Here is a 20,134-nt window from a genome sequence, read left to right as displayed (position 1 = left end):
AGATATTAATTGCACGCTGACCATGCCAGGCCCCGCGGATGGAGAAGTGAACAGTGCAGGCCCAGTGTCCCCAGGAGAGCTTGTATCAGAGCAGAGCAGTAAGGTCTCAAAGTTGGGCTTGCATCAGCATCTTCTGGAGGTCTTGTTGTAAAGCAGATTGCTGGGCCCCACCCCCAAAGCATCTCATCTGGAAGGGTCTAGTGTGGAGCCTGAGAACTTGGATTTCCAGCAAGTACTTAGGGACCACGCTTTGAGAACCTCTGGAGTGGAGGACACTGCCCCAAAGAAGTACTAATACTGTGATAATACCAGGAAGGGTGGTGGTGGTCAGGTCCATGAAGTGAGATTATTATGACAGTGGTAATCACTGCAGCCCCTGAAACACTTTAACCCCCAGTCTGTCTCTTCCCAAGGACCTCCCACAGCCCCAAGTAACTTTTATCCTGATCTCCATTGGACAAAGAAGAAAACTGAGAGATGCTCCCTGGAACCTAGGACAGGACTCCCAAGTCCAAGAGCCTCTTCACCTACCCCTGCACTCAACTTTGAGGGTAGGGAGGTGGTGCCTAGAAACGTGGAATGGGAGACCGTGGAAAGGATTGGCTGGCTTTCCCTACCAGGCTTTCTTCTCTACCTTTTACTAAATACCCTCTGGACGGGTATGAACAAAATGCCTTCTACCTAGAGGCCAAGCACCTCCCCTTTAGTCATTATTTCACTCATGTACTCATTCATTAGATAATATCCGGTGTCCACTGTGGAGTAGATGCCGTGACAGGTGCTGGGATACCACACTGCAACCAGATGCGGTGCCTGACTTGGGACAAGTCAGAGTTTACTCAGGATAGCAGACACACACATGGGAAACTCACATGTGCATGAAATTGTTAACTGATGCCAAGGAGCACAAAGTGCTTTGAAAATATATGCAGAGCACTTGTCCAACTCCAAGTTACCTGGAAGAGAGTAAACCTTCAAGTTACGGACAGATAGGAACTGAACTCAAGCCCCCTGACTCACCCTCCAGGAATTTTTATATTAAAATATTTTTAACCTTTTAAGAAATATCCCTGAATAAATATAATGCCCTAGCATTATTCGTATGCCCCAGATATTTATTCATATCTTTAAGTGTTAAATCAACTTTGTTGAGGTATAATTTACATACAGTGAAATGTGCTTTTAAGTATGTTTCTTTAAATTATTTATTAAAAAAAGTTTAATGTTTATTTTTAAAAAATTAATGTTTTTATTTATTTTTGAGACAGACAGAGCATGAGCAGGGGAGGGGCAGAGAGGGAGACACAGAATCTGAAGCAGGCTCCGGGCTCTGAGCTGTCAGCACAGAACCTGATGTGGGGCTCAAACCCACAAACCATGAGATCATGACCTGAGCTGAAGTCAGACGCTTAACCGACTGAGCCACCCAGGCACCCCTAATGTTTATTTATATTTCAGAGAGAGAGAGACAGTGCATGAGTGGGGTAGGGGCAGAGAGAGAGGGAGACACAGAATCGGAAGCAGGCTCCAGGCTCTGAGCTGTCAGCATGGAGCCCGACTCACAAACCGTGGTATCATGACCTGGGCGAAAGTCAGATGCTTAACTGACTGAGCCAGCCACCCAGGCACCCCTAAGTTATTTTTAACTTAAAAAAATTCTTAAGGAAACCATTGGATTTCTTTCATTTCTGCTCCCACAGTGACTGGTGCTGAAGCACTCAATAAATATTTATGGAATTGAATTAACCCATGTGACCGAAAATAGACAAAAGGGGAGGAGGACACCTGAGTGGCTCCATCAGTTAAGCATCCAACTCTTGATTTCAGCTTACCTCATGATCTCACAGTGTCTGGGTTTAAGCCCTGCCTCGGGCTCTGAGCTGACAGTGCAGAGCCTGCTTGGGACTCTCTCTCTCTCTCTCTCTCTCTCTCTCTCTCTCTCTCTCTCTCTCCTTGTCTCTCTACCCCTTTCACATGCGTGCTCTCTCTCTCTCCCTCAAAATAAATAAAGAAAAGAAAAGAAAAGAAAATAGAGGGAAAGAAATCCACTCAAAGCTGCTGTCCAACACTGTAGTAACACAATGACTGTCTTACTTTCCAGTTTTCTCCCACATCACAGGTCCTTGGGGCTTCTGTGATTTGTTTTGTTTTTAAATATTCAGCGTTTCCCACTTCCCCAACCTATTTACTCTCTGATAGTCAAAGTGTGATCCTTGAATGACATGGACACCAACTGGGAATTTGTTAGAAATGCAGGCTCTTAGCACCCGTCCCCCACCCCCAGACCTGCTGCAGATTCAGGATCTGCATTTTAACAAGATCTCCAGGTGATTCCTGGGCACATTCGAATTTGAAGTATAAATAATAACAGCCATTTTTAGATGCTTACCATGTGCTAGGCTTTACCTGAAACACCCGAGTGGACAACACGTAACATCGTCTACGTATAGTCGCTCATGTTGTTTCTATTTTAAAGTTTATCACGTTGCATTATTGCTGTCATTTGCACATCTGTCTCCCTCACTTACTAATAATGTTGTCTTGGGCAAAATACTAAGCTTTTTGTGCCTCCATGTCTTTTTTCATTTGTAAGAATGGAGACAAAAATAGAACCTACTTGAAAGAATGAAATGAGACAAAGTTCATGAAACAGCACAGCAACTGGCCTATGGTAGGTGCTCAACAAATGCTTGTTATTATTATTCCAATTTTTTAATCTTACAGAAATATGGCAATAAGCATTTTCCCCCACCTCTGATGATTTATTTATGAGAAATTCCTATGAGGGTCAAGGAATGTTATGTTCAGACTTTCTGGGTTCTAAACAGCAAAGAAAATGGCCAAATTTTCTAGGTAGGGAGAGACCATGACTGATCTCAGAAATTAGCATTTCACCCTAAACAGGGATCCGGGGGTAGTTTCGTTTCCCTGATGATGCTCTTAAGAGCATTTCGCTCTTCTTCCAATCCAGCTTCCCTCAGTCTTGAGGAAAATTCCAAATCCTCTAAAAAAAAACCCTCAAGATCTCAGACAATGCCATTCTTGGCTTCAACTATAAATGCTATTAGATGCTGCCTACTATTCTTCTGAGCGAGAATATAATGCTCATAACTAATCCCCCAAGGATGCCTATTTAGGGCTTTACAATTTTTCAATTTTATTAAGTACTTGGCAGTTAATGAAAATAATAGGTGAAATGGCCTTTCCAAGTGTTACCCTTCACAGTCCATTCTTGGTTGCAGGAGTGGTGATTATTGTTAATGCCATAACTTTGTCGCAGGAAATGCAGACCTGGGGCCAGGCCTCCTTTCTAGAAAACCCCCGCCCCCAGCAGCTCCCATTTCAGCCTTAATGAGAGACCTTGCTCCCTTCATTCACTTTAAAATGTCCCTGTGGAGGGCAAAGGAGGCGCCCTCCCCCCACCCCTGCAAGTGAAAGGAGCTCATTAAGAAGTCCTTTCTCAGGCACGAGGATTCCCGCTGGGAATTCCACCACAGGGCCAGGTTCTTCCTGGGAGAAGGGTTGACCCTTCCTGCTCTGAAATGCCAAAAAGCATTTTTAAAAAATTAAATTTTTAATTCTGTGACAATTGGAGATTTATGTACAGTTGTAAGAAACAATAGATCCATTATACCTTCACCCAGCTTCCCTCCACGTACAGATCCTATCCTCTAAAGCAAAATACTAACACTGGTAGGAGATGCAGAACATTTCCATCACCATTAGGATCTGGCGTGTCACCCAAGGTCCTTATAACAGAAGGGGTAGACTCCAGGTCCTCCTCCTACCAAAAACTGGGGAAGAAAAATACTATGGACATTTTCGTGTTTCCATTTATTATTACACTCATCAGACCTCCAATACTAGCTCCTTTATTATGAAAGCACATAACGGAATGCAAAATTATAGTTGGCCTAGACTCTTCAAAACACCTATGTCATGAAAGTCATCAAAAAAGGAATGTTGGGGAATCGTTCCAGATTAAAAGAAAAAAAAAAAAAAGACAAGACAAGACAACTAAATCCAATGTGTGGTCTTGGATGGAGGTAAGCAATTGCCATAAAATATGTTATTGGCACAACAACATGAATATACTTAACATTACTGAACTGTATGCTTAGAAATGGTTAAGATGGTAAATTTTATGTTATGCAGGTTTTATTTTTTTTTTTAACCACAAATTTAAAAAAGGACATTATGGGGACAATTGATGAAATTTGAAGATGATTTTAAAGTAGATAATCCTATCGTATCAATGTTCAACTTCCTTTGTACTTTGGTTATGTAGGAGAATGTTTTTGTCCTTCAGAATTACATGCTGAAAGTAAGGTACAGAGGGATGAAATGGTTCAAGAAAAAAACCTGGAGAGGCAGTTAAAAGCACAAATATGGCAACGATGAACAGTTGTTGACTCTGGGTAGGGTGTATGGGTAGTCTTTGTATTCTTGAAACTCTTTCATCAATTTGAGCTTATTTACAGAATACATTTTTAAAGGAGTGAAAAGAAGTTAAATGATCTTTGTTCCCATCCTGTCACAAGGGAAATAAATTTCTACTTGAACTAATATATCTGAGTACTCACTCCGGGAGAGGTGCTGGGCGTTTACCTGCATTTTCTTCCTTAATCCTCTCAGTAACCCCACCAGGAGGTCTTAACTCTTATCCTTGTTTTTTGGGGGCAGGGGGTTGGGGCCTAGGGAGGAAAGGTGCTATCCAAGGTCCCACGCTGGTTAGGGGCAGGACTGAGATCTGAACTTCCCAAAAGTGCTTTTAGGATCATTCTAGAATGGCTGAGACTTCTTTCTCTGAGTTATTATTTTTGGTTCACACCATGGACTCCTACCTACACTACTACACTCCTCAGCATCTTGCCTTTTCATATACAGAGGTATCCATGCAAACAGATATCTTATGAATGGCATTCCTGGGTCTTAACAATGGAATTGCTGGGTTGGCCCCTTTCATTCGGGTAGGAGTTGCGAAATTGCCCAAGATTTGAAGTCAACCCTGTGGATATATTTGTCCATTCATGCAACATGTCTTTACTGAGAATCATGCTGGGTGCTGGGACAGAGCAGTGAACCAGACAAAACTCCCCTGTTGGGAGGCTGTTACTGGCTGAAGAAACGAGCCACTTAAAGTGGGAGGGTTAAAAAAAACAACCACCCCAAAACCAAAAAAAAACAAAAAAAAAAAACAAAAAAAAACCCCACGTAAATCAGGACCAGGTAGCGTGCAAACTCACCAACATGTGGGGCAGTAGAGAGATTATTGACTAGGCTTCAAATTGGCTCTGAGCTTGCTGAAAGCTGTGGGGAGAGGGGTCATTTCCTTTTCAGCTTTTCTATCCTTATACTTGCGCATTAATGTAAACATTCCTCTATTGTTGGACTTCTAGGACAGTTCCAATCCTGATTTCTGAATAGGATGTAGAGAAGAAGTTGCTCACCTGTTCGAAAACCTCCCTCAATCTCAAGATTTTTCTTTGACGTAAATTTTAGAAGTGGAACTCCCAGGACAAAGGTGAAGCCTTTTTAAGACCCTTGGCCTAAGCTCCAATAGACTTTTAAACGGTCCCTCTAGAAATGTGCTTTTTATTTAATATATATATACATATATATATGTGTGTACATATATATGTATATATATGTGTGTGTATTTTTTTTCTTTTTCTCTTTAGAAATTTGCTTTTTAAAGGACCCTTGGGAAGTTCCTAGTTTTGAGGGTGGGGGTGATAATGCCTCCACCTTAGGAGAATCTCACTCCTTATTTCAAATTCATAGTTGGAATCTCTTTGCCTGAGAAAATGAGGCCTCGGATCTCTATTGTCTGTTTTGTTTTTCTCCTCAGGACAATTATAAAATGAATGCCTGGCCTCGCCTGAGGTAGGACTGCAATGCAAATGGCCGCAGGGTGCCGAGAACACGGCCTGGGTGTAACCTTGGAGGAGTTACCAGGGGAACTTTCGCTTCTAGACCATCTTTCTCATCTGAAAGATGGAAAAGTCCACTCAGTCACTCTGGCAGCAGGTATTTACGGAATACTTTCTGTGTCCCAGGCCCTGTGCTAGGTGCTGGGGACACAGTGGTGACCAAGACAGATTACTGCCCCGCCCCCCCTTCCCCCTTCCCCCCAGCAGCTCACAATCTGATGGGAGAGACCCACTGCATTTAGAAAGTCGCTCAAAGACATTGCAAAGCGGTAAATTCTAGGAAGGAGGGGAGGTTGTGAGCAGGTTCAATGGGGGTGAAGCGTCCGTGGGGGTAAGCCATCTGTGGGTAGACCTGAAAGACGAATGGAGGTTAAGGCGACTAAGTCCTCCACCTCTGACTGGCCGTGGGCATAAACCTAACAACCAAGGGGGAAACCCTAGGGTTTGGGGCTTGCCACCCTGCCTTCTCCCGCTCCTCCCCAGGTCAGCATGACTCAGTAAGCACTTTCCAAAGCCCAGCCTGCAGGCAGGGTTATCTGTAGTCTGTGTATATGGACTTCCTGAAGCTTGGAGGGAGAGGGCCTGCCCAGAGGAGATAAGGACGAGTCTGGACAGGTCTGTTTATCCCAAAACAAAAGAGGAGGCAGAGTCCAGATCCAGAGCAAATCCCGGGAACTAGAATCCTTCTTTTCCAGTCCCTCAACAAGGACGGTTGTTATTATTACTATATCAGACACTGTGTTAAGCACTTTCCTCATGGCTTCTTGTATAACCCTCAGGAAACTTCTGAAGCAAGTACTAGAAGGGCCAGGGAACCTGAGTGACCTGGTGTTGGAAGCCAGTGCCCTAAGTCATAAGGCCTCTTCACTCTTAATTAGGCAGCACTCTATAACATGGAAACACATGTTATATTTCACAACAACACAACGAGGAAAACATTGAGAGCCTTTTTAAAGGGAAGAATCCAAGCCTTAGAAAAGATCATTGCTAGAGGTAAGTCCCAAACCCACGTTCCCTGACTCCCCCACATATTTACTGAGCACCTACTATGAACTAGGCCCTCTTCTAGGTGCAGAGTGAACAAAATATAGCAGTGGTCAAAACAGATAAAGAAGCTGTCCCTCATGGAGCTTACATTCGAGTCAGGTAGACAGGCAGTAATAAGTAAGTGAATACATAGCACATTGGACGATGGTAAGTGGAGATGGGGAGTGCTGGAGGAGGAAGGTGAAGGCTTGCTCTTTAATAGGCAGGTGAGTGAAGGCATCTTTAATAAAGTGTCATTTGAGCAAAGACCGGAAGGTAGTGAAGAAATGAGCCATGAAAGTATCTGGGGGGAAGAATTCCAGGTAGAGGGAAAAGTAAATGCAAAGGCCCTGAGGTCAGAGTATGCTTGGCATGCTCAAGGAAAAGCAGAGGTCAGTGTGGTGAGAACTGAAGATGGTAGGAGGTGGGATTGGGTCAAGGTCATGGGGGCCCTTGGAAAGACTTTGGGTTTTGCTCCCAGTGGGATGGGGAGTCACAGGAGGGCTTTGGACAAAGACCGGCCTGGCTGCTCTGGAAGAGCAGACAGGAGTGGGCAAGGGTGGAAGCTAGGGACTCAGTGAGTAGGCTCGGTGCAGGATTCTGGTGGAGTGAGGACCGTAGCTTGTACCACGGTGCTGGCACTGGAAGAGTGGTGAGGGTCAGATTTGGTATCAGAGCTGAAGGAAAAACTGTCAGATATGCTGGTAGATCCTGTGTGGAAACATGAGAGAAGGGTGTGAAGAATGACACTAAGGTTTTTGGCCCCATTCCACACCGTCCCATCTTCCTTGTTTGACAGTGTGGGAAGCCAGTGCCCAGACTGGGGAAAACATTTGCACAGGGTCACTCAGTGGGTTGATGGAAGAATGAGACCAGGCTGCTGACCTTCTTCCCTTTACCATCCTACCCCCCTCAGGAGTCAAACCTGAGCTTCCAGAAATAAAGGAAAACCCACAGGTACTTTATGGTGTGTTTGAAAGTAAGAGAAAAATAAGTTAGGGTTTCAAGGGAAGAAACATTTATTGAGCACCTGTTGTCGGGTAACTGTGGTCCCTACACTAGGGTAGCTCAGAGCCTAATTACATGTGTCCCAGGGAATGAGAAGTTAATTGCTTATTGGAACTCAAAGAAGGAATAGAACTTATCTGACCAGGAAGAAATTCCTTTAGGCGTTGAAGAGGAGGTGAGATACTTTTTTTCTCCCATTGAAATAAAAGGAAGAAAAAAATTGTAGGTAGGGAGAGTCCCCCCCCCCCATCCCCACACTCATTAAAAAACATAAAGACCTAGAACAGGCAATCAGTGGTGGAAAAAATTAGAACACCAATGGTCTCTGCAAGAGTTGGGGCAGAGATTGCCTGGAAAGGCCAAAAGAACTTTCCAAGGTGATGTTCTGTATCTTCATAGGGGTTTGGGTTACACAAGCACACACCTGTGTATATGTGCATATAAGTGTTCAGGGAATGTGCACTTGAGATGTGTTCCTGTCTTTTATGCAAATCTTACCTTGAAGACAAAAAAGTGTAAACAAATGTTAAACTCTAGTTAATGAAATGCATTTTGAAATGCTTAGAAGGAAGTGTACTGATGTCTGCAACTTACTTTGAAATGCTTCAAAAGGTAAGATGGATGGCTGGATGGATAAAATGTTCACAGCAAAATCTGGGTGGAGGTGTAAGAGTGTTCCCCATAAATTCTTTCAACTTTGCTGAATGTTAGAATATTTTCCATAATAAAATGTTGGAAAATCATAAATAACTAATAAATTGTTCCATAGTCATCTTGGACAATTGAACAGTAACTATAAAACTAGAAGTGTATATACATATGAAGAGGAAATATAGAGGAATGTTCTTGGTAACCAGGATTGTAATGGGAAAAACTTGCGAACAGATGAATTGTCCATGAGCAGGATCCGTTGTGAAATAAACTGCAGTTCATTCATCCTGTGGGATTCTGTGAAGCAGTTACAAAGAATGACAGTCATATGTGTTGACATGGACATTTTGTCCATATGGATTGGCCGAGGAAAGGACAAGATGTTACACACATAAACATTACGTGGCCTCAATCCTACCTCCAGGACTTTGGGTTTTGCATCAAGAGTGACCTGTGTCAGGGTTTTAAGCAGAAGCTTGAGGGCACTGGAGTAGGGGGATGAAAAAGACCTTATGATGTAAGATCCTTTAGGCATCCATCTGGGTGTAACAGACAAGAACTTCAGGTGAAACCCTGAAACCTGGAAGGTGGACTGAGGTCTCTCGGAGGCCCTGAGAACAGAAACAGAACTGGGGTGGGCCTGGGGCCTAAAACTTGTAAAGGTAAACATGGCCTGGTTACTGGGCACCTGTATTTCCCTGTCACCATCTCTACCACCAGCCCAGCTGATGTGTCTTCAGGAAAATCTCCAGGCTCAAGTCTGTGCCAATGTGCACGAGGACAGACATGAGGGCATGCGTCATTCCTTTCAACACTCACCATACCACACGTTACAGACGGAGACGGTAAAGCTCAGCCAGGCGAGGTGGCTCTGCTGGGTAACAAGTGGCAGAAGCAAGACTTACTCAAAGAACTTCCAAAAGTCAGAAACCGATCAAGTATGGGTGAATACCTTATTTCATGATCGTCACAAAAAATGGAGGGATGTTCTCTCAAAAGTAAGGCATGCTATCTGTCTTAAGGCTCAGGATGGGGAAAGCAGCAAGTGGTTCACACCTGGGACCCAGGTCAAAAGCCAAAAACGGATCATGGACTATTTTGCAGTGGGGCCTCTTCTTAAAAGGGCCATTCTGAGGGGTGTGTTTCAGGGCAGTGGTGGGCAATAGTGTTGTGTTTTCTTTCCTTTTCTTTTTTTTCAAGTTTGTGTATGTATGTACATCCATGGGTACGTATGTAGCCTCTACAGCCAGTATGGGGCTGCAACTCACAATTCCGCGATCAAGAGTCACTTGCTCTCCTGACTGAGCCAGCCAGGTGCCCCAGGGCTGTGTTCTCCTAACTGTGTCTCATACCTTTTAAAAAATCATCTCCTTAGGCAATTCAGGGGAAGCAAATTAGGAGTAATATTGTTACCACTATGAATAATAATGATGATAAATAACTTGAGCATTCATTCATTTGATGTCTGGAGAAATTGGGATAAAATATTATCTACAGGTACAGAAACTTGCAGAATGAAGGGAGGGCTTTTTTGCTTTCTATTAGCTACCATTGTGCCAGACACGATGCAAAATGCTCTATTTACATCTGATCACATTACTAATCCGTCTGCTGAAAACCCTCCAATGATTTCATTGCTTAAGGTCTCGTGATCTGGCCCTGCCCTCTTCACCGGATTCTTTCTCTCCAGTTGCTTGCTCCAGCCACATACGGCCTCCTCTCAGTTCTCTGTGTTCCAGGATCTTAGCAAGTGCTACTCCCAGTGCCCAGAACACACACACATTTCCCTCCACCTTGTAGCCTGCATCCCCTCAGAGCGCTGTTGGACCATCACTTTCTCAGGGAAGATTTCTCAGGCCCTAAAACCGAAAACGTTTCCTCTTATTCACCGTGTCTTTGTCTTCTTAGCATTTAACACAGCTGTAACCTCCTAATTGTTTATGAGATAAATTGAATTAGTGTCTGTTTCCCTACTTGGTTGTAAGCTCCAGGAGGGCAGAACCAGGACTGAGTCCATTTTTGTTGTGTGCTTTGCCCCCAGCCCTTCCCACCCATTCCATAGATATCTACACCCTCCTCCACCAAGGCATCCGCCTCAGTGACAGCAGCGAGGAGAAAACTGCTTCTGTAGGGAATGGAGAGAGGAAGAGTGGCCTACTTCCTATCCTAACTTCCATGCCCACCCCAGGGCATTTCTCTGTTTTGAAGGAGGGAAAGGAGGAGGAGAAGGAAGATGCCAGGAGCAGAGCCTCAGGACAGAGTTTCCCTGGCTGAGAAGGCACGGGCGGACTCACTTCCCCGGGCAAAGGAAAGTCAATGGGGCTGTGCAGGGAGCGAGGGGCTCTTCGGGAGATGCAGGGTCCCTTCACCTGCTCACCAGTGCCACATCATAGGCATCATGCTAAAACTTTTACAGGGTAGCAAAGTGGTTAAGACCACGGCTTAGAATTTAATCTCGGCTCTCAGCACACTTCCTGGCAGTACGACCTGGAATAATTATTCTGCCTCTGTGACCCTCAGTTTCCCCGTGTGTCACATGGAGATAACACCGCTTTCTACTTCGTAAAGGGGACGCAAGCATCAGTGTGTAATAATATGTGTAAAACACTCAGCCCAGTGCCTGGCACAGGGTTATTCCCTTGATGGCTGTGACTAGCATGCTTAGTTAATAATAACTAATGAATAATACCTGGCCAGACTCTGTGTACCTGTCTAGGCAGGTATATTTAAAACAGATATTTCAATGGCCCATTTTTAGGTTTGAAAGGCATAGAAGAATTCCTTCTGTGGGTCGACTGGGGCAGAGAGAAATCTGGGTGTTCCAGCAGAAAATGAAAGGTGAGGAACCCACTTTGCAAATGAAGGTGGCCTTTAATGACACTACAATTGAGACTGAGTAGTTTACAATAGAGTTCTTTCACATACCTGGGCTCAGAGAATGCCGGCAGTCACTCCAGGAAGCAGTCATTACTATTATTATTATTCCAATCAGACTGGGAGTTGACTGAGGCTCAAACTCCTTAGCATAGCACACAAGGTGGGGGGGGGGCGGCGCACAGGGTGGGGGTTGAGCTGGGAGTGTAGTTCCAGCTCTGCCACCGGCCAGTTATGGCTTTCAGGCAAACCTCCTTACCTTGCACAGCCTCAGTTTCCTCAACTATTATATGGGGCTCATCATACTAGCCACTGCTTGTGGATCCAGCGGTGAACTGGGTTTGCCTTGGCAGCCTGGAACCCAAGGGACAGGGCTATGTGATGCTGGGGAGGCCCCGAGAGCTTTTTTTCTCTGCACCTGCCAAGAGCTGGGACAGCAGGGGAGAGGAGCAGCATGAATTCATGTATTTTGGGAGCCGCCTGGGTGGCTCAGTTGGTTAAGCGTGATTTCGGCTCAGGTCGTGATCCCATGGGTTCGTGGGTTTGAGCCCCGCATCAGGCTCTCTGCTGTCAGCGTGGAGCCGGCTTGAGATCCTCTGTCTCCCTCTCTCTCTGTCCCTCCCCCGCCTCTCAAAAATAAAAATAAACATGAAAAAAATAACAATGTATTTTTTAAATTTACTAAGCATGTTTATGGTTGTTATGGTTCAAAATGCCCTCTGTATATTAACTTATACGATTCTCACGACAATCCTATGAAGTGCTCTTATTACCTCCATTTTATAGATGATGAAATCGAGGCAGAGAGAGATGAAGTCACTTGCTCATAAAAATACCTACCACATGTGAAAAACCTATTATGCAACAAGCACAGTGCTTAGCACTTTGTATGTTATTAAAAACCTGTAGCTGCTTTGAGAGTTGAGAAAACAGTGGTAGAATTCAACACAAGTACCATATTTAACCACAACTTAAGTGTAAACCCATCAATGTGTTGATTAGTGTGATATTTACGTGTGCTTTAAAAAATGTTTTTTCATTGTTTAGTTATTTTGAGAGACAGAGAGAGAGACAGAACATGAGTGGGGTAGGGACAGAGAGAGGGAGACACAGAATCCGAAACAGGCTCCAGGCTCCGAGCTGTCAGCACAGAGCCCGACGCAGAACCCACAAACACAGAGATCATGACCTGAGCCGAAGTCGGATGCTCATCCGACTTAGCCACCTAGGGGCCCCTTTGTGTGTGCTTTTTAAAAAAATTTATTTAAGTCATCTCTACACCCAGTGTGGGGCTTGACCTCAAGGCCCCTAGATCTAGAGTCACACGCTCTACCCACTGAGCCAGCCAGGTGCCCCTGTGTGGTTTCTTTTTATATTTTAGTTTTTAATTTAATTTAAATTAATTAATTTTTGAGAGAGAGAGCATGAGTGAGTGAGGGGCAGAGAGAGAGGAAGAGAGAGAGAATCCCATAAGGGGCGGAGAGAGAGAGAGAATCCCAAGCAGGCTCTGCACAGTAAGGAGCCCAAAACCGGGACTGGAGCTCACCCAGTGCGGGGCTTGACCTCACCTGAGCTGCAGTTAGATCCGTAACCAACTAAGCCACCCAGGCACCCCTGGTTCATTTTTTTAACGCTAATTTTTGGGGGGCATCTTTTTATTTGCATAAGCTCTAGTTTACAGAAGAGTTGTAAGACTAGTACAAGGAACTCATGAATGAATGCCTTAGCTAGATTTTCCATTTGTTTACATTTTGCTCCATTTGCTTTATGCGTATATATACGCATATTATTGTTTCTGAACCATCTAAGAGCAAATTGGTGATATTGTGCCCCTTTACCTCTAAATACTTTAGTGTTTATTTCCTAAGAGCAAGGACATTCCCTTATCTATGTGTTTTTTCAGATGACGAAACAAATGACCTTTAATCACAGAATTTTTGTTGTTTCCTTATAAACATTGATTACCATCGTGAGTATAATTGTGATCTGCTTAGATAAATTTTTATTTTTACTTACTATTTATTTTTAAAGATTTTATTTTTTTATTCTTATTACTATTTTTAAAGATTAAAAATTTTTTTTTAATATTTATTTATTTTTGAGACAGAGAGAGACAGAGCGTGAGTGGGGGAAGGGCAGGGAGAGAGGGAGACACAGAATCTGAAACAGGCTCCAGGCTCTGAGCTGTCAGCACAGAGCCTGTCCCGGGGCTCGAACCCATGAATCATGAGATCATGACCTGAGCTGAAGTCAGACACTTAACGGACTGACCCACCCGGGCGCCCCTATTTTTAAAGATTTTTTTTTTAAGTTTATGTATTTATTTTGAGACAGAGAGAGAGCAAGTGAGCAGGGGAGGGGCAGAGAGAGGGAGGGAGAGAGAGAATCCAAAGCAGGCTCTGTGCTGATCCTGTGCTGAGCCCATCTGTGCTCTGTGCTGATCCTGTGCTGAGCCCATCGTAAGGCTCAAACCGTGAGATCATGACCTGAGCTGAAATCAAGAGTCTGTTGCTTAACCAACTGAGCCACCCAGGAGCCCCTTAGAGATTTTATTCTTAAGTAATCTCTATACCCAATGTGGGGCTCGAACCCACAACCAGAGATTAAGATTCAAATGCTCCACTGACTGAGCCAGCCAGGCACCCTAGCTACGTGGTTTTTTAAACATCAAAAAGCAAAATCTTGGGGAGTCTGGGGTAAGAAAGAAAAATCTTTCATAAAAATATTTCTTTGGGGCCTGGAGCCTTGTCTGCCCAACTGGGTAATCCAGCATCAATGTTTTCATTTAAGGTCATTTAATGCTCCCTGTGCCAATGAAGTATTTTCTCTCTCTGGCTGGGGAAACCGAGGCTCAGAGAGACCAGGTGATTTATCAGATTCAGGCAACTTTGGAGGTGGGATCCCAACCACAGTGTGTGATGAAAAATCCCTTTCTAGGACACGTGGGTCCATCCTTCCGAGAATGGGTCCACCACCCTGGAGGAGGGGTGTGGTGTGGGAGATGTAGATGGCATGCCCTACCACTCAGACAGTGAGAGGAGCACTGGACACAGTCAGGGGACCTGGGTAGCAGCCCAGACCACAGTGTGACTCCACATTCGTGCAGCCAAGGCCAAGGCAGACTTGCTGAGCTCCCTTTCAAATCCGCATTATGTAAACCTTCCTCCTTTAGGTAAATGCGCCACCCTTCACCCAGGTGCTCAGGCTGAAATTCTAGGGGCCATCCGTGATGCCATCCTTTCCTCTACCCCCTGGAGCCATCAGCACTACCTGCCCCAATCCCCACACCCTATCCCAAATTCAGTCCCTTCTCTCCACCTCCTCTGCTCCCACCGTGGTCCAGGCCAACATCCTCAGTTCTCCAGACCAGGTCCCTTCCCTGTCCATCTCCCCACCTGGATGTGTTTTAAACATCTGAGTCAGATCGTGGCTCAAATGGTGACATCCAAATCCCCTGCCATGGCTTACTAGGTCCCACAAGACCTGGCCCCCTATTATTTCTCCCCTCCTCACTCCCTCAGCTCTGGCCACACTGGTGTCCTGCTTGTCCCTACCACATGCTGTCCACAAGCTGGATCCTGACCTAGGTCTTCCCCTGGCTACATCAATCTTGTCTCCATTTTATCTTCTTCCCAGATTGATCTTATTCTCTTATTTCCTTATATGTGTTCATTTTCTGATGCTCTCCACCCAGCAGGTAAGCTATGGGCTTTCTTGTCTCAATTCCTAGCCAGCCACCTGCCACATAGCAGGTGCTCAGTCAAGGTCAGGCTGCCTGGCTGACCCACTTTGCACAAGTGGGTCCATCTCTTCTCTGGGCCTCAGACCCCTCATCTGAAATGGGGTGCCTGATTCTCCTTGCCCTGACTCCTCATGGAGTGGCTGTGAAGTTCAAATGAGGTGGTGACCATGACCAATGAACTTTGCAAATTATAAAGTGCTGTGCCCTAGGGAGACGTCCTGCCATTTTTCCTTCACCCATTCTGGCATTCCTTCCTTTCCAGATGATAGGACTCAACACTTGCTCGTTCGGATCCTCTACTTTTTTTCTGAAGTTAGGTGGTCTGCTTTTGCCAGAGATGTCTGCATGTTCCGGAAAACCACCCCTTTGGCACCTAACCTAGGCCTCCCAGGCACTCCTGGTGGTACAGACATCTTTTTCCATGTGGCAGATCTTGGTTTATGGATCAGAAAATGGGCCCACCAGCCCTCCCTAAAGGCCCACCAGCTTATATATTTCTTTCCACTAACGGCATACCTCAGAAGGGGGCCAAGCCCCAGGTCCTTTGAGAGATCCCATTCTTCCTACACCAACTGACTGGAAGCCAATTTTGGATGTTTGGGCCAGAGGCCAAGAAGATCTCGCTGCTCCTTCACGGGAGGCTCTCCCATTTCACTTTCATATTTCCTCAACCTCCATCCAGGTTCCTAGGTAGAACAAGATCCAATAGGTTTAGAAATGTTTGTAGCTTCTACAGAGTTTGCCATGTAGTAATTTGCAAAGGCCTGGTAAGAGATGAAGGGAGAAAGCTGTGGTTTTACTCAGAGATCTGGAGCCCTGGAGGCTGGAAACCTGTGTTCATTCATTCATTCAACAAACTTGCACTGGATGCCTCCTGTGGGCACTAGACATCCAGCTTGGAGCAAGATAGATGTGGTTTCTGCCCTCACGGAGGATAGTTTATGGTACCTGTGTCACAAGAAAAAAACAAGAAAAAGAAAGATGTAAACAAGGAAGTTGGCAAAACAATGTGAGAGAGCTCAGAGTGCTATCTAGGGAATGACATAGGAGGGATGGAGAGGGGAGACTGTTATGTGGGGTGATCGGCGGCAGAGTGGGAAGGCCTCTCTAGAAGATGACCTTTTGGCAGAGAACAGAAGGGTGAAAGACTGGCCATGTAGAGATCTCTGGACAAGGAACGTCCAGGAACATGCTCTATGCGTTTCAGAGCAGAGTGGTGAGAAGGCTGCCTAAAGTGGGGGGTGGGGTGGGGGTGAGGAGGATAGGAGATGCAGGGAAAGGCAGGCAGGAGCCAGCTCCTATAGGGCCTTGCAGGCCATCATGTTATCATCCATTTGTTCTTTCACTCATTCATTCAATACATATTTATTAAGCATCTACTGTGTGCTAAGATACCCGGAGATCCATCCTGCCCTCACAGTCTAAAGTGTGGAGAGACACGCACAATAAGCAGACAAATAAATATATGAATATAAATACCAGGGTGCGATAAATGTTAGTAAGAGAGCTGTTTTCCAAAAGTTCAACGCCCTTTAAGGGCAGAGGCAGTGGAAAAACCTAACAGAGTGGGGCTTCTCCTTCTGCTGGTGAGGCCTGCGGGACCAGAGAACCCAGGCAGCCAAGGACCTGACTGCCTTCCCTGTCTGCTCTCCTCTCCCCTCCCCTCCCCTCAAGATGGCTGACAAAGGCCCAGCAGGGTGGGAGGAAGGAAGGAAGGACTGGTCCGAGGGTCCAGAGGGGGTGACTGACTGGCGGGGGCAAGGCAGCGCCCTGGTAGCATTGGGGCTGAGGTGGGGGTAGAGGGAAGACTCAACTGCTGTGTGACTCCAGTGGGGGCGCTTCCCTCTCTGGGCCCTGCATCCAGACCGGCGCGTGCCAGCTTGGGGTGGGGGTGGGGGTGGGGGTGGGGGCGGGGAAGCAGGGTCCCCGGTGGAGTCCCGGAGTTGGGGGGATGCCTGCGAGCTCCCCATCAGGGCCGGTTCGAGGGGTGGGTAATTTAACAGGCCAGGGGTAAGGTGGGGGGGAACAGGAGGCGGTGCCTGTGGAGGAGGGGCGGAGGGGAGGCTCCGGAGTGATTTCAAATTTCCCTCGTCCCCACCCCCGGCTCCCCCCGCTCGCGCCCGGGGCCCGCTCTGAGTGGCTGCGGCGGGGGCGCCCCCGGGCGGGGGCGGGGCGAGCGCCGGGCCAGGGTTACAAGGGGCCTCGGCACCGCCCCCTCCCCACCCACTCCAGCTGCCTGGTCCGGCCTGCGCTGCCTCCGCGCCGCAGCCGCCCCCCAGCCCCGCGGACCCGGCCCGCGTGGACGCCCCTAGCGCCCCCCGACGGACGCCACCGGCCCACTGGCAGGCCGGCGAGCGGGCGGCCGCCGCGCCCGGCCGGCAGCGCGGGGGTTAAGTGGCCCAAGTAAACGTAGCTCGGTGATCGGCGCCGGAGATTCGCGAGCCGAGCGCCCAGCGCGGCCGCCCGCCGGCCTCCCGCCAGCCTGTCCCGACCCGCGGTTCGACCGCGGAGCGGCGCCCGAGCCAGGCTCTCGGCAGGTGAGCGCCCCGTGGTCCGGGGGAGGCTCGCCAGTCCGGGGGCTCCGGGGGCTGGGGTGGGGGGAGGGAAGAGACAACAGAGGGGTCCCGGGACTGGCAGGAGGGACCCTCTCTTCGGGACGTCCGGGGGAGCGGCTCCCATCCGTCTAGAGACCCGGCTTGGTAGGGGAGGAGAGGACCACTGGACCACCTGGAACAAGAAGGAAAAATAGGGCGGGGGGTGCTATGTCTTGCAGGGATAATCTTGCTGTAGTCCCAAGACCCCGGGGAGAGAGGTTTGTCTTCAGGGAGGGAAGATGGGGTGGCCTTCCTGGGGTCTAGACTGGAAGGGAGGACGTGTTCCTCCGGAGAAAAGTGGAGCAAGAAGGGGTCTTGGTCATCAGGAGGGGGAGTCCTTACCTGGCCTCGGCTTCAGAGGGAGCCTCATTAGGGGCGGGGGAAAGAGGAGAGAGTTCAGCCAGGAAGGTGGGCGTCCGTCCCTTAAGACTTGGACTAGAGGGTTTCGGGCGAAACCCGTTTAACCCCCTCGCAGGGATGGAAGAAAAGTAATGGGTGTGAGTGCGGGTGAGCAGGTGGGCCAGGGTGTGCACCAGGGGGGTGGCCTCCCGAGGTCCTCTCTAGATGAGCCACCAGGGCGAGGCACAGCGGGACTGCCGGGACGTCCTCGGGAGGGGCTGCCCTCTCCCCTTTGCACACCTGGCCGGGGAGGAGCCCGGCTGAGGCGGCGCCACCCTGCCCCGGCCACGCTGCCTGCCCTGGGGGCTCACTTTCCATTTTTCCCCTCTTCCGGGATGAAGCCGGTCCCACTTCCCAAACTCCGCAAACCGAGGTCTCAAAACCTTTAGTAGCACCTCCCCGATACCGGCTTCCCTGCTAGTGTGAGTGTTCGACGAGGGAGAGTAGGTGTTGAGTCCCGCTTCGTAGGAGAGAAAGTGGAAACCAGGAAAGACTGCGGGGGGGACTTAGCAAGTTAGCAGCAGGGAGCCGCTCTTGGGCTCGGGCTTTCCTGCTGGATTTACTCACCTGTGGCAAAGAAGGGCAGCCTTTCTGGGCCCAGCCCCAGGCCTGTGCCTCCAGTCTGCCCTTTCCCCTTATCCTCTGGCCTGAGAGACTGGGCTCCTGTGTTTCCCCATCTCCCCACTTCCCTCGCGCCTCCCCCCCCCCACACCCCCCCGCCCCGACGCCCTACCCCTGCCCCCAGCTGAGAGAGTGCATGCATTAATGAGAATTACGGACAGTGAATTTGGACCGCTTCCTGATTTCTGGATGCTGTGGGTTTAGACTGACGGAAATTTTCCCGAGGAGGGGTAACCCTTCTGCCGCTCTCAGGTGGAGGGCTCAGAACCCTGACCTACCGCTGCCCTCCTCCCCAACACCTGCTCTGGCTTCTTGCGCCCCCACCATGGATTCCAAGACTGCCTCTATTTTTCCAGGGTTGAATTGATGATACCTATTTTATAGGGCTGGTATACAGTAATTACTCAATAAAAGTCTGCTACTGTTGGCATCCTTAGCTAGCATGTGGGGTAAGCTGGCTGCCCTCTTTAGCGGCACACAAAAGTCTTTGGCGTGCATTTAAATCTGTCCCAGCAACTCCATTTCCCTCTGTGCCTCAGTTATTACATCTGTGAAATAGGAACAGTGTTACTAATAACCCTAGGTTGTGTAAGAATGAAACCAGTTTCATGCACGATTTAACATTTAACCCTCTATGTTCCTCAGATGTCTGATGGGTGTCAATAGCTCCTTCCACACTGGGCTTGGGGAAAGGGCTCGATGGGATAGTGCTTGGCATAGCAGGTGATGAATGTTGACATCTGAAATAAACAATAGCCCCTCTTTTTAGGGCAGCCACTAATGAGAAATGGGGATGAAGGGAGGGACCTCTGCTGGCCCTACCTATCCTGTATTCCACCACGGTACCCTATTCCTTTCAGTTAGGAAAGCTTTTCCAAGTCCTGTTGGGAGTTGGCAGGAAGGAACGCCTTTGTTACTTTTTGAAAGGAGCCAGGGTTTTTGACGGCTTGGGGCCGCTTTTACCATCCGTCCCCCGAAAGTTGGAGGCCTACCTTGGAGGCATAATGGCAGAGCTAAGTGAGATCCTTTACCTTTCCTCCTTGGGGTAAAGAGGGCCAAGACAAAGGGGTTGGGCCTGGCTGCATCATGCGCCTAAAGCATAGGCATTACCTGCCCCTCCTTCAAACCCTAGAAGGGGAGGAGAGTATCTGGGAGCTGCAGGGGGTGAAAGGGAGGAGCAAGGGAGGTAGGGTTGGGGGAAGTACCTCGCCTTCCTTTCCTTCCTTCCTTCAGCCACGTGGGGCCTGCGACCCAACGGTGCCTGTCACCCCTCATTGCAGCCCCAG

General features: G+C 47.8%; 1 protein-coding gene and 1 long non-coding RNA gene across 2 annotated transcripts in view; one reads left to right on the top strand and one right to left on the bottom strand.

Annotated features, from left to right (window-relative positions):
* Positions 1 to 11,469: 11,469 nt before the first annotated feature.
* LOC123384326 lies at positions 11,470 to 18,928 on the bottom strand. Its single transcript, XR_006595245.1, has 3 exons — positions 18,795 to 18,928; positions 15,751 to 15,920; positions 11,470 to 11,920 (listed from the first exon to the last, which is right to left on the bottom strand). It is a non-coding gene; the product is annotated as an uncharacterized LOC123384326 (long non-coding RNA).
* The window catches only part of DNMT3B (DNA methyltransferase 3 beta), a 41,730-nt gene continuing 39,082 nt past the window's right edge, over positions 17,487 to 20,134 (top strand). Inside the window, exon 1 of the mRNA XM_023251333.2 lies at positions 17,487 to 17,771. The gene's annotated coding sequence lies outside the window, so the exon portion shown is untranslated. The remainder of the gene's footprint in view (positions 17,772 to 20,134) is intronic.

This window comes from Felis catus, chromosome A3, assembly GCF_018350175.1.
Source record: "Felis catus isolate Fca126 chromosome A3, F.catus_Fca126_mat1.0, whole genome shotgun sequence".
In the NCBI taxonomy this organism is placed as follows: domain Eukaryota; kingdom Metazoa; phylum Chordata; class Mammalia; order Carnivora; family Felidae; genus Felis; species Felis catus.
Note: the sequence above shows the minus strand (reverse complement) of the source record. Positions and strands in the feature narration are given on the sequence as shown.